A 9,516-nucleotide genomic window follows, 5' to 3' on the forward strand; every position below is an offset into this window, starting at 1 on the left:
AGGATTCAGTTCCAGAGGCCCAGGTCCCTCTCCCACCCCACTTCCAACAGCAGTAGGAAGCCCAGGTAGTTACCTGTGCTTCTGACGGACCAGCTATAAAGCAGAGGCTCCCACAACCCCCTCCTTCCTTGGGTTCAATTCATTGGTTAGAGCGGCTCACCGAACTCAGAGAAATGGTTTACTTACTGTAACAGATACATCTCAGGAACAGCCAGATAGAAGAGACGCAGAGCACGGCAGGAGGAAACAGCGGCGGCTCCCATGCCCCCTCCAGGGCTGCTACTCTCCCCGACTCTCCACCTGTTCACCGACCCAGAAAGCTCTCTGAACCCCGTCCTTTCTCTACAGGAACTTCACTACGCTGATAGGACGGACTAAAATACAGGCCTCCAGCCACTCCCTCAACCCCCAGACCCTCTCTCTTCCGGGGAGGTTCAGGGGTGGGACTGACAATTCCGACCCTCGGGTCACGTGATTCCTTCTCCTAGCAACCAGCCCCCATCTTTAGGTGTGGTCAAAAAGCCACCTTATTAACCTAACAAGAGATACCTTTGTTGCTTTTATCACTTAGGAAATTCCAAGGGTTTTAGGAGCTCAGTTCCAGAAACCCGAAGACCAAATGTAAATTTCTGATTAAAGATCACGAGCATCACATTTCTATACCTCACTTTGGTGAATTGTGCATGCAACAAAAAAATAAGTAAAAATTGAGTACTGGCTCAAAGGTAAACTGAAGATGCCATTAAAAAAAATTAATGGTGGTTTTAGGGGCGCCTGGGTGGCACAGAGGTTAAGCGTCAGCCTTCGGGTCAGGGCGTGATCCCGGGGTTATGGGATCAAGCCCCACGTCAGGCTCCTCCACTATGAGCCTGCTTCTTCCTCTCCCACTCATTCTGCTTCTGTTCCCTCTCTAGCTGGCTGTCTCTATCTCTGTCCAATAAATAAATAAAAACTTTAAAAAAAAAATTAATGGTGGTTTTAAATATATATCCCTAGAGGGGCCTGGCGGGCTCAGTAGAGCATGCAACTCTTGATGTCGGGGTTGTAAATTCATGCCCCATGTTGGGTAAAGAGATTACTTAAAAATAAAACTTTTAAAAAAATAAATAAAAATTAAAATATGTTCCCCAATTTTTTTTTTATATTCTTACCTTCAAGAAGTAGGGATTTCTGCAGCGGCAGGATCACAGCCAATGAGGTGTATGCAAGACACGATTATTGCTAAATGAGGTAGAGCCTAATTTCCCTCCCCTTGTGTGTGGGCTGGATTTGTGACTTGCTTCCAACCAATAAAACGAAGCAGAAGTTGTTGTGTGACTGCAGAAACTCCGTCGTAAGAAGGCACTGTTGCCCTTTGTCTCTCGTCACTTGCTCTAGAGAAAACAGCTGACGTACCAGGACTGGGGCAGCCCGGGGAAGCCCACAGCGTGGTGAACTGAGGCCTCCCGCCGCCAGCCATCTCCGCGAACCTTCTAGGGAGCGGATCCTCTAGACCCGGTCAAACCATCTGATAACTTCTCGTGAGGTGGCAGCCCTGGAGGACAGCTTGACGGCAACCTCCTGAGACCCCCTAATCTAGAAGCTCGGAGCTGAATTCCCGAACCTCAGAAATTGTGTGAGGCGGTGTGTGTTGCTTTAAGACGGGAAGCTTTTGTACACTGCGGCGATAGAGCGCTCGCGAAGTAACGCGCGGTCCTTGGCTGCCGCAAGTGTGCGTCCCGCCGCAGGAGCAGGTTACGGCTCTGAAAACAACGCCCGATGAAAGGCCTTCGAGGTTCTAGCGCATGAAGAGGATTGCTGTGTAGTGGAACTCCAAAGGATGAGGTCCACATCATGGTCTTTATGAATTGAGCGCACTGAAGCCAAGCAATTCGCAGCCTGTACGGCAGTATAGACAAGTAGACAGGAATGGAACTAGGGAGATAGACGGACAGACAGATAGGTCGAGTATTATGCTTTGGAAATCCTCCTCAGAGTGGTGAGATGGCTCCAGAAGACAGTGATGGGACTAGTTCATCAACGTGGACCTTCAAGTAGCTTACCGACACTGCATGTCACATGTCACTAAAGCAGACAGTGAATCAGTCAGATTAATAAGAAAATTCCAAGTAAGGTAGTTCACTAGTCACTGTACAAGCTTACTTTCCGGGGTGTTAATTCTAACACTGTTCTTGCCCTTGTTGATGGCTGTATCCTGTGTTTTTCTTCAACTACCAGCGTTGTGCCTTTAATCTCCATATCTATGAAACGACTCAGCTCCTGCCCAAGTTGGATTAGAGGCTGACAACCTGATTCAAACTGGAACCTGATATATATTTGCAGGAATTAAGAACTGAGACTTGGTTGAGGTACTCTCCTATATATGCAGGATATGTTGGTGTCCGCTGTCAACCCAGGAAGCACAGAAACCTAGTCTGGAGAGATAGAGAAGACAGTTCTCTTGCATAAGCTGTAATTTTATAATAAATTATCAAATTCTCCTTATCACTGAAACTGGTTACAGGTGGAGCTTTCCTGCAACCAAAAGATTCCAGGCTCTCACACTAATCATATTTTACAGTTTAGACTGTTAACATTAAAAATGATTTGAACTTTGTCTATTGCATATTGTCATAAGGTCCCAATGGCAAGGCATCTATTCTTTTGCACTTTAAATGATTTTCTTTTTTCTAAATTGAAAAACTTCCCAGAGAAATGGTACAAGTAAAAGAATTTATAAACAACATCTGTCTAGCTCATGTTATTGGTTATTTGTGTAAAAATTTGTCTTATTACTCACACAAGTGTTTTTTTTTCCCTCCCCCCCCCTTTGGAAAAGAATAATCTATGATTTCCTGTAAGTAGAAGAGCCAAGGATTTTTTTGTAAATTCGGATCTAAGTTGTTTCTTCACTTTTAATTATAATACCTACTATTGCCCCATTCAGCCAAGAAAAATCTGACCTGGTATGAAGCTTTAGAATAATTCTGATTTTTTTTTTTTAAGTTTCAATAGCAACAATAGGTCAATTTAAGTCAAAAGGACCATCATGGTCCCATAACTCATTGAAGAGATAAAAGAAGAAAAAGATGTTTGAAAAACCATAACACGCCCTTAAAAAAAAAAGTATCATTATTATCATAATTAAGTCAATAGGAACATCTTTATTTTACTATATATGATAAGTAGATGGACAACAAAGACTATGAAATGCTGCAATACCTCCCTCTATTTCTTTTTCCAACAGTGTTTGGATGATTTTGAATTCAGAGGAGCAGTGAGGTCTTTTCATCCTGAGCTTTTTTTCTTTTGTTTCTGGGGAAGAAAAATATCTGGTTTAGTAGTGACGTCGAGTGTAAGATTGTTTTTCAAAATATTTCAACTCTTCTTTGGGGCCTTGACCTCAGGTCTGAAAATTGCAAGATGTTTCCTCATGCAGCTTGTTCTTTGGAAGACTCTTTCATAACTCTGGTATCTACCCCTAGGCTATCTGTTCTGGCACAGAGGATTTATCTTTTTATCTCAGGGAATTTTTAAGGATTGTAAACATGTATGAGAGTATCAAAATTTCTGTATTAGTTTTCTGAAAAGCTCTAAGTTCTTATTTCAGCTTCTATCTTTTCCAGAATTCTCATGGTAGCCATTTTTACTGGTTCTTACACTTGGTATTGATGCTTCCTTATGGTAGCTGGTGTTGACTCTGCTCCCTTATTTCTCCCTCATTCTTTATTCCTTATATATGTCGAAGGGACCAACAAAATCTGAAGCAAGTGTATTAGCTTTGAAAGCGTTTGATTCCTACCTGGAACCTGAAGTAGAGTGTGGTAAGAGCTGACACTGGGATTGTGGGAGGAAAAGCTGTGGGTGAGTTAAAATGGTAATGCCGAAAAGGTAAGATAGAAAGGGCAACAGGGTGGCTGGGATGGGAAGAGCAGTGTGTGCATGAAAACATGCCCTAGGTAAGGGTTGGTCATCTGAGGTGGTGTGACTGTGGAACCACTCTCCATGTGGTAGAGGCTGTGGTGTCCTCCTGTATCTGCTCCTTCATGGCTCGACACATTTCCTAGATAGGGCCATCTGACAGGAGTTCTGGCCAATGAACTTCTAGTTCTTTTTTTTTTCTTTTAATATATTTTTATTTTATTATGTTAGTCACCATACAGTACATCCCTGGTTTCCGATGTAAAGCTCGATGATTCATTAGTTGCGTATAACACCCAGTGCACCATGCAATACGTGCCCTCCTTACTACCCATCACCGGTCTATCCCATTCCCCCACCCCCCTCCCCTCTGAAGCCCTCAGTTTGTTTCTCAGAGTCCATAGTCTCTCATGCTTCATTCCCCCTTCTGATTACCCCCCCTTCTTTATCCCTTTCTTCTCCTAGTTCTAATCACGACGTGGTCCACGAAAGCTTCCGCTCTCTCTCTCCCAGGCCACCTGCTAAGAATGAAGGCTTCTGAGGCTCTAAAAGATAACGCTACCACAAGACAGGAGCCAGGACTCCTGAGTCATTGCTTGGAGGAGAGTTACAGTGGACTTTGCATCACAAGAAATAAAATTATTTTAAGGCACTGAAAACTGGTGTTTGTTACAGTAGCTAGTACTAATTATCCTTGTATAATATCTCTTTGGTTCTAATGTTGGGTTTGATATTGTCACAGTAAGAGAATAAAGAAAAGAACAAATAAGCAGGAAAATATTACTCAGAGAAGGATGTTGGGTTGGGGGGTGGTGAAGGGCAAGAGAAAACAGATGACATTGGGCATAAAGGGCCTCCTGAGATAGAAAACACTTCGTAGATGTACTGATCTAATTTTAGAACTGAGCAGGTCACCTCTAAATGGGCCTTCATTTGTGTAAAAGCAAACGGACACATTTTGACGACTATGTTTAAAAGAGTATATATATTATGCAACCGTAAATGAAGCACAATAAAGTTTCAAGTTTACTTGAAAATACTAAGTAGGAAAAATCAGAGATCAAGTATCAAGTTCTTAAATATATATATAAAAAAAAAAGATTTTCAAAATGAGGTATGCTACATGTATTTCAAAATGCCGGGGGGAGAAATAGAGAGGCTGAAAGCCCTGAGCTTGCTGAGTGGAGGGTGCTGTGCGGAAGGGCGCTGTGCGTGGAGAATGTTGGGACCGTCTGCAATTAAATATGGAGCATGCTGGGCCTGGGAGTCAGAGAAAGTGGCAAGAGAGAATGAGTTTTTCCCTTTGCTTTTTAGTTCTTAAATATAGTAGCTTAAAAGTCAGTTTCTATGCAACAAAAGAAATATTTAGTGATCAGATCTGGAACAGTTATTTGAAAATTCCAAACATCTGAAGGGTAAAAATTTAAAGCCAAAATTTCTTTTGAAATATAGCATACTTTGGGGGCTTTTTCTGAAACATGGAATAAGTCCAAAAGTCTGAAATCACACCCCTAATGTTCATTCTTCAGTGAATAATTCATTTGTGTCCATCAAATATGTGTTATTATCTTTAAAATATGCTAACATTGTGGCACCAGTAGATCGGGATAAAAGCACTCCTTTGTTCCTTCTATAAACTGCCAGCGACAGGCCTTTCCTGGGACTTGGGGCTTCCTTTCTTCCCCCTTCTTTTCCAAGCCCAAATTAGAGACTTCCTTAGGCTGGCAGGGAAGCCTAAGAGTTGATGACTAGAGATCCCGCAGGCGCTAGCACCCATTTTCCAAGTCTCTAATTTGGATTAGAGACTTCCTTAGGCTGGCAGGGAAGCCTAAGAGTTGATGACTAGAGATCCCGCAGGCGCTAGCACCCACAGCTCCAGCGGTCCTGAGGCTCATGCTGGCCACTGTGAGTCACATCATCGTTGTCACCTAGTATCACCTGTGAGGCAGATTATAAAAGCGCATCAAAGAGCATCAGTCACTTCCACCAGAAAGAGAGAGCCTGAAGTTCTCAGACTGAGCATCTCCCCAGCCAGGGTTGGGGAAACGGTAATCAGGCAGAGCACAGAGGATTTTTAGGCAGTGAACACATTCTGTATGATTTTATAATGTTGGATTATGTCATTATAGATTTGTCCAAACCCAGAGAATTTTCAACACCGAGAAGGAACCCTAAGGTACTTTGAACGGTGGGTTATTAGGAGGTGTCAATGTGGGTTCATCAATTGTAAAAAATATATCATTCTGGTGAGTGATGTTGATAATAGTGATGTTAATAATAATGTCGATAATAATAAGGCTATGTGTGTGTGGGAAATCTCTACCTTGCTCTGTTTTGTTGTAAACCTAAAACTGCTCTAAAAAAGGTTTGTAGGGGCGCCTGGGTGGCACAGTGGTTAAGCGTCTGCCTTCGGCTCAGGGTGTGATCCGGCGTTATGGGATCGAGCCCCACGTCAGGCTCCTCCACTGTGAGCCTGCTTCTTCCTCTCCCACTCCCCCTGCTTGCGTTCCCTCTCTCGCTGGCTGTCTCTATCTCTGTCAAATAAATAAATAAAATCTTTAAAAAAAAATAAAAAATAAAATAAAAAAGGTTTGTAAAAAAAATTCTCAACAGCTATAATTGTTTTACTAGAAGTTGACTGAGGAAAAAAAAATAGGTGTCTTAAACACCACCTGGGCTAAATTCAGGGCTTAAATAATTTCCACCGAAGTGTATATTTTTCCTGATTTCAAAGATAACACATGTTCTTTGCAGAAAACTGGAAAAATACAGAAAAGCCAAAGAAGAAATTGAGAACCTCTGAACACTATTAATGACTTGTTATGTACATGTACGTGTGTGTGATGCATATTTGTGTGAAGATGAGTGTATAAATATTTATATAATAAATATAATTATAATGTACATGCTATATATTTATATACATACAGTATGCAAGTATATGCTTTTTGAATTTATATTACATATGTACATATATATAAATATGTAGAATTTTATTATACATATTTTTGTTAGCTATAAACTTTGGATTATATTATAAAAGTTGTTTCAGGGCACCTGGGTGGCTCAGTTGGTTAAGCGTCTGCCTTCAGCTCAGGTCCTGGTCTCCAGGTCCTGGGATCAATCTGTGTTGGGCTCCCTGCTTGGAGGGGGCGGTCTGCCTCTCCCTCTGCCCCTCCCCCCATGTGCTCGTGTGCTTTCTCTCTCTTTACTCATTAATATTTTTTTAAGTAGGTTCCACACTCATCATAGGGCTTGCACTCACGACCCTGAGATCAAAAGTCACATGTTCTACTGACTGAGCCAGTCAGGCGCCCCTATTCATTAATATTTTTAACACACTCTAAAAATATTCTCTCTCAAATGACTTCACAAGAACTTTCTTCCTATATTCATTTCATTCTCCAAAAAATGCGTACCACAGAAGAGCATGTATACTGTGTAAACTTCTGATCTTACCACTGTCACCTGGTTTTTTTTGAGTAGGTTCCACATCCAAACTGGGACTTGAACTCATGACCCCAGGATCAAGAGTCCCATACTGTACAACTGAGCTAGGTTTTTCTTAAAAACCCCCATGTTTTTCTTAAAAACAAATGTACTCTCATCTTTGAAATGAAGCTTTGGAGTTATCAGGTGGATCTGGGAACTACAACTCAACAGCATCATCAAAAGGGGGCGTATTCAATCTTTTATCCTGTGTATTTTTGCAGGTCATGAGCACATGTACCGTCATGCGGGGGTCATTGCAGAAGCCACGTTTTTAAAAGCCTACCTATTTAGTAACGAATTTAAGAGTTTGGGCCATCATCTATGATTCCTTTACGGTCAGAAAGGCTTAGTTACCGTAGCCTTAGGGGAATCAGTGGTCTCTCTTTTTTTCCCCACAATGAAAATGATAAACCATTTTAATGGTTTCCTATTTCATTGGAAACCTTGGCGCCCTCAAAATCTATTTATAAAGAAGGCTCTCATAAGTCACTTGTAAGTATGTGATGACATGCTGAGCTTAATTTTTACTTTGCCTTGAAGCAGGCAGAGTGTAAGCAAGTCCTCTCTCTGCTCTATGTTACAGTTTAGTCCTAAAACAGAAAGCAACTCTTGTTTATTCCAAGAGCCATACAGAGCCTTGGGTTCTGCTGATTATTCCACACGACAACCGAAATCAAGTTGATGAAATGCATGAAATTTATTACATTTCCAATTGGCACTTTCTACTCTGAAGGCCTAAGTCTTCAGCAGCCACGCTTAGAAGGTGTAGATGTAAAGAGAAGCACAAATCACTGAAGTTAAAAGCCTTGTCATCTTCACAGAGTTTCTAATTTGTGGCTGTGGTGTTATTTATTACAATCCAAATCCTGTGAAGAATGATTGTTCTCCAAGAAGAACAAAACTTTGCAAATAGTTTTAAATCAGGAAAGGGAAGGAATCTTATAATTCCAAATGGACACCCTTGTATTCTAGAGAGAGTGTTTGAGCAAAACTCAAAATCCACTGAACTTTTCCTATAGATTTCTATTGATTAGATGAGATAGAAACATATAATCTCAAGCCCAGTACCAATAAACCAAGAAAAGTATGTATTTGCATGTGTTAATAGAAAATAAGAGCTACCCACCTGTGGCAATGAAGCAGCATTTGAGTTTACTTATACGGAATCATAGGATGCTAAATCTAATGGAGTTTTAGAAAATGTTGGATTTTTGCCAAGGAAGTTTTCCAGAGTGATCATTTAATGAATAATTCTGTTTCTTAATAAGATCAGCTTTAAGTAAAACAGGCCCGGACACTAGATTTTATTTTTCCATTTTTCCAATCTCTTAGTGAATCTTCTGTGTTCTGAATTTCTCAAGTATTTTAAAGTGCTTGTGTCCTTCACTCCTTGACTTAGATATCTGTATTACGAAAGAAATCCAATTTGTCTGGGTTTTTTGGGGGGGCGGGTAGAGGGAGAGAGAATCTTAGGCTCCATGCCCAGCAGGAAGCCTCACCCAGGGCTCCATCTCACAACCCTGAGATCATGACCTGAGCCAAAATCGAGTCAGACGGTTAACAGACTGAGCCACCCAGGCGCCCCCAATTCATCTGTTTCTGAGGCATATTCAATTCCTACTTTACTTCAAAAGAATTCCATCTACTTGTGACTCTTCAAAAATAATTACTCCACTTGACTAGAATTCATTCCTTTTTCCCTTTTTTTTTTTTTTTTTTTAAAGAGAGAGAGAAGTGCCAGGGATGGGCAGAGGAAAAGGGAGAGAGAATTTTAAGCAGGCTCCACGACCAGCCTAGAGCCTGATGTGGGGCTCAGTCTCACAACCCTGAGGTCATGACCTGAGCCGAAATCAAAAGTCAGACACTTAACTGACTCAGCCACCCAGTCACCCGTAGAATTCATTCATTTTATTTGCTCTTAATATTAAGTCTATTATGAAAATCTGGTATATGTTCTATACATTTTTCTTTAGTTGTGGAACCAAGAATTGGTCATATTTATTTGTGTATGTTCCTTTGTTTTCTATCCAGGAAAGTAGTTTCCTGGATAGGGGTTCCTAGCTATCAGCAGGCAGAGTCTACCAGTCTGAATGTCAAAGGGAACTGATCACAGTGCAAATAAAA

This window comes from Ursus maritimus, unplaced genomic scaffold (assembly GCF_017311325.1).
Source record: "Ursus maritimus isolate PB19 unplaced genomic scaffold, ASM1731132v1 scaffold_5, whole genome shotgun sequence".
Classification (NCBI taxonomy): Eukaryota; Metazoa; Chordata; class Mammalia; order Carnivora; family Ursidae; genus Ursus; species Ursus maritimus.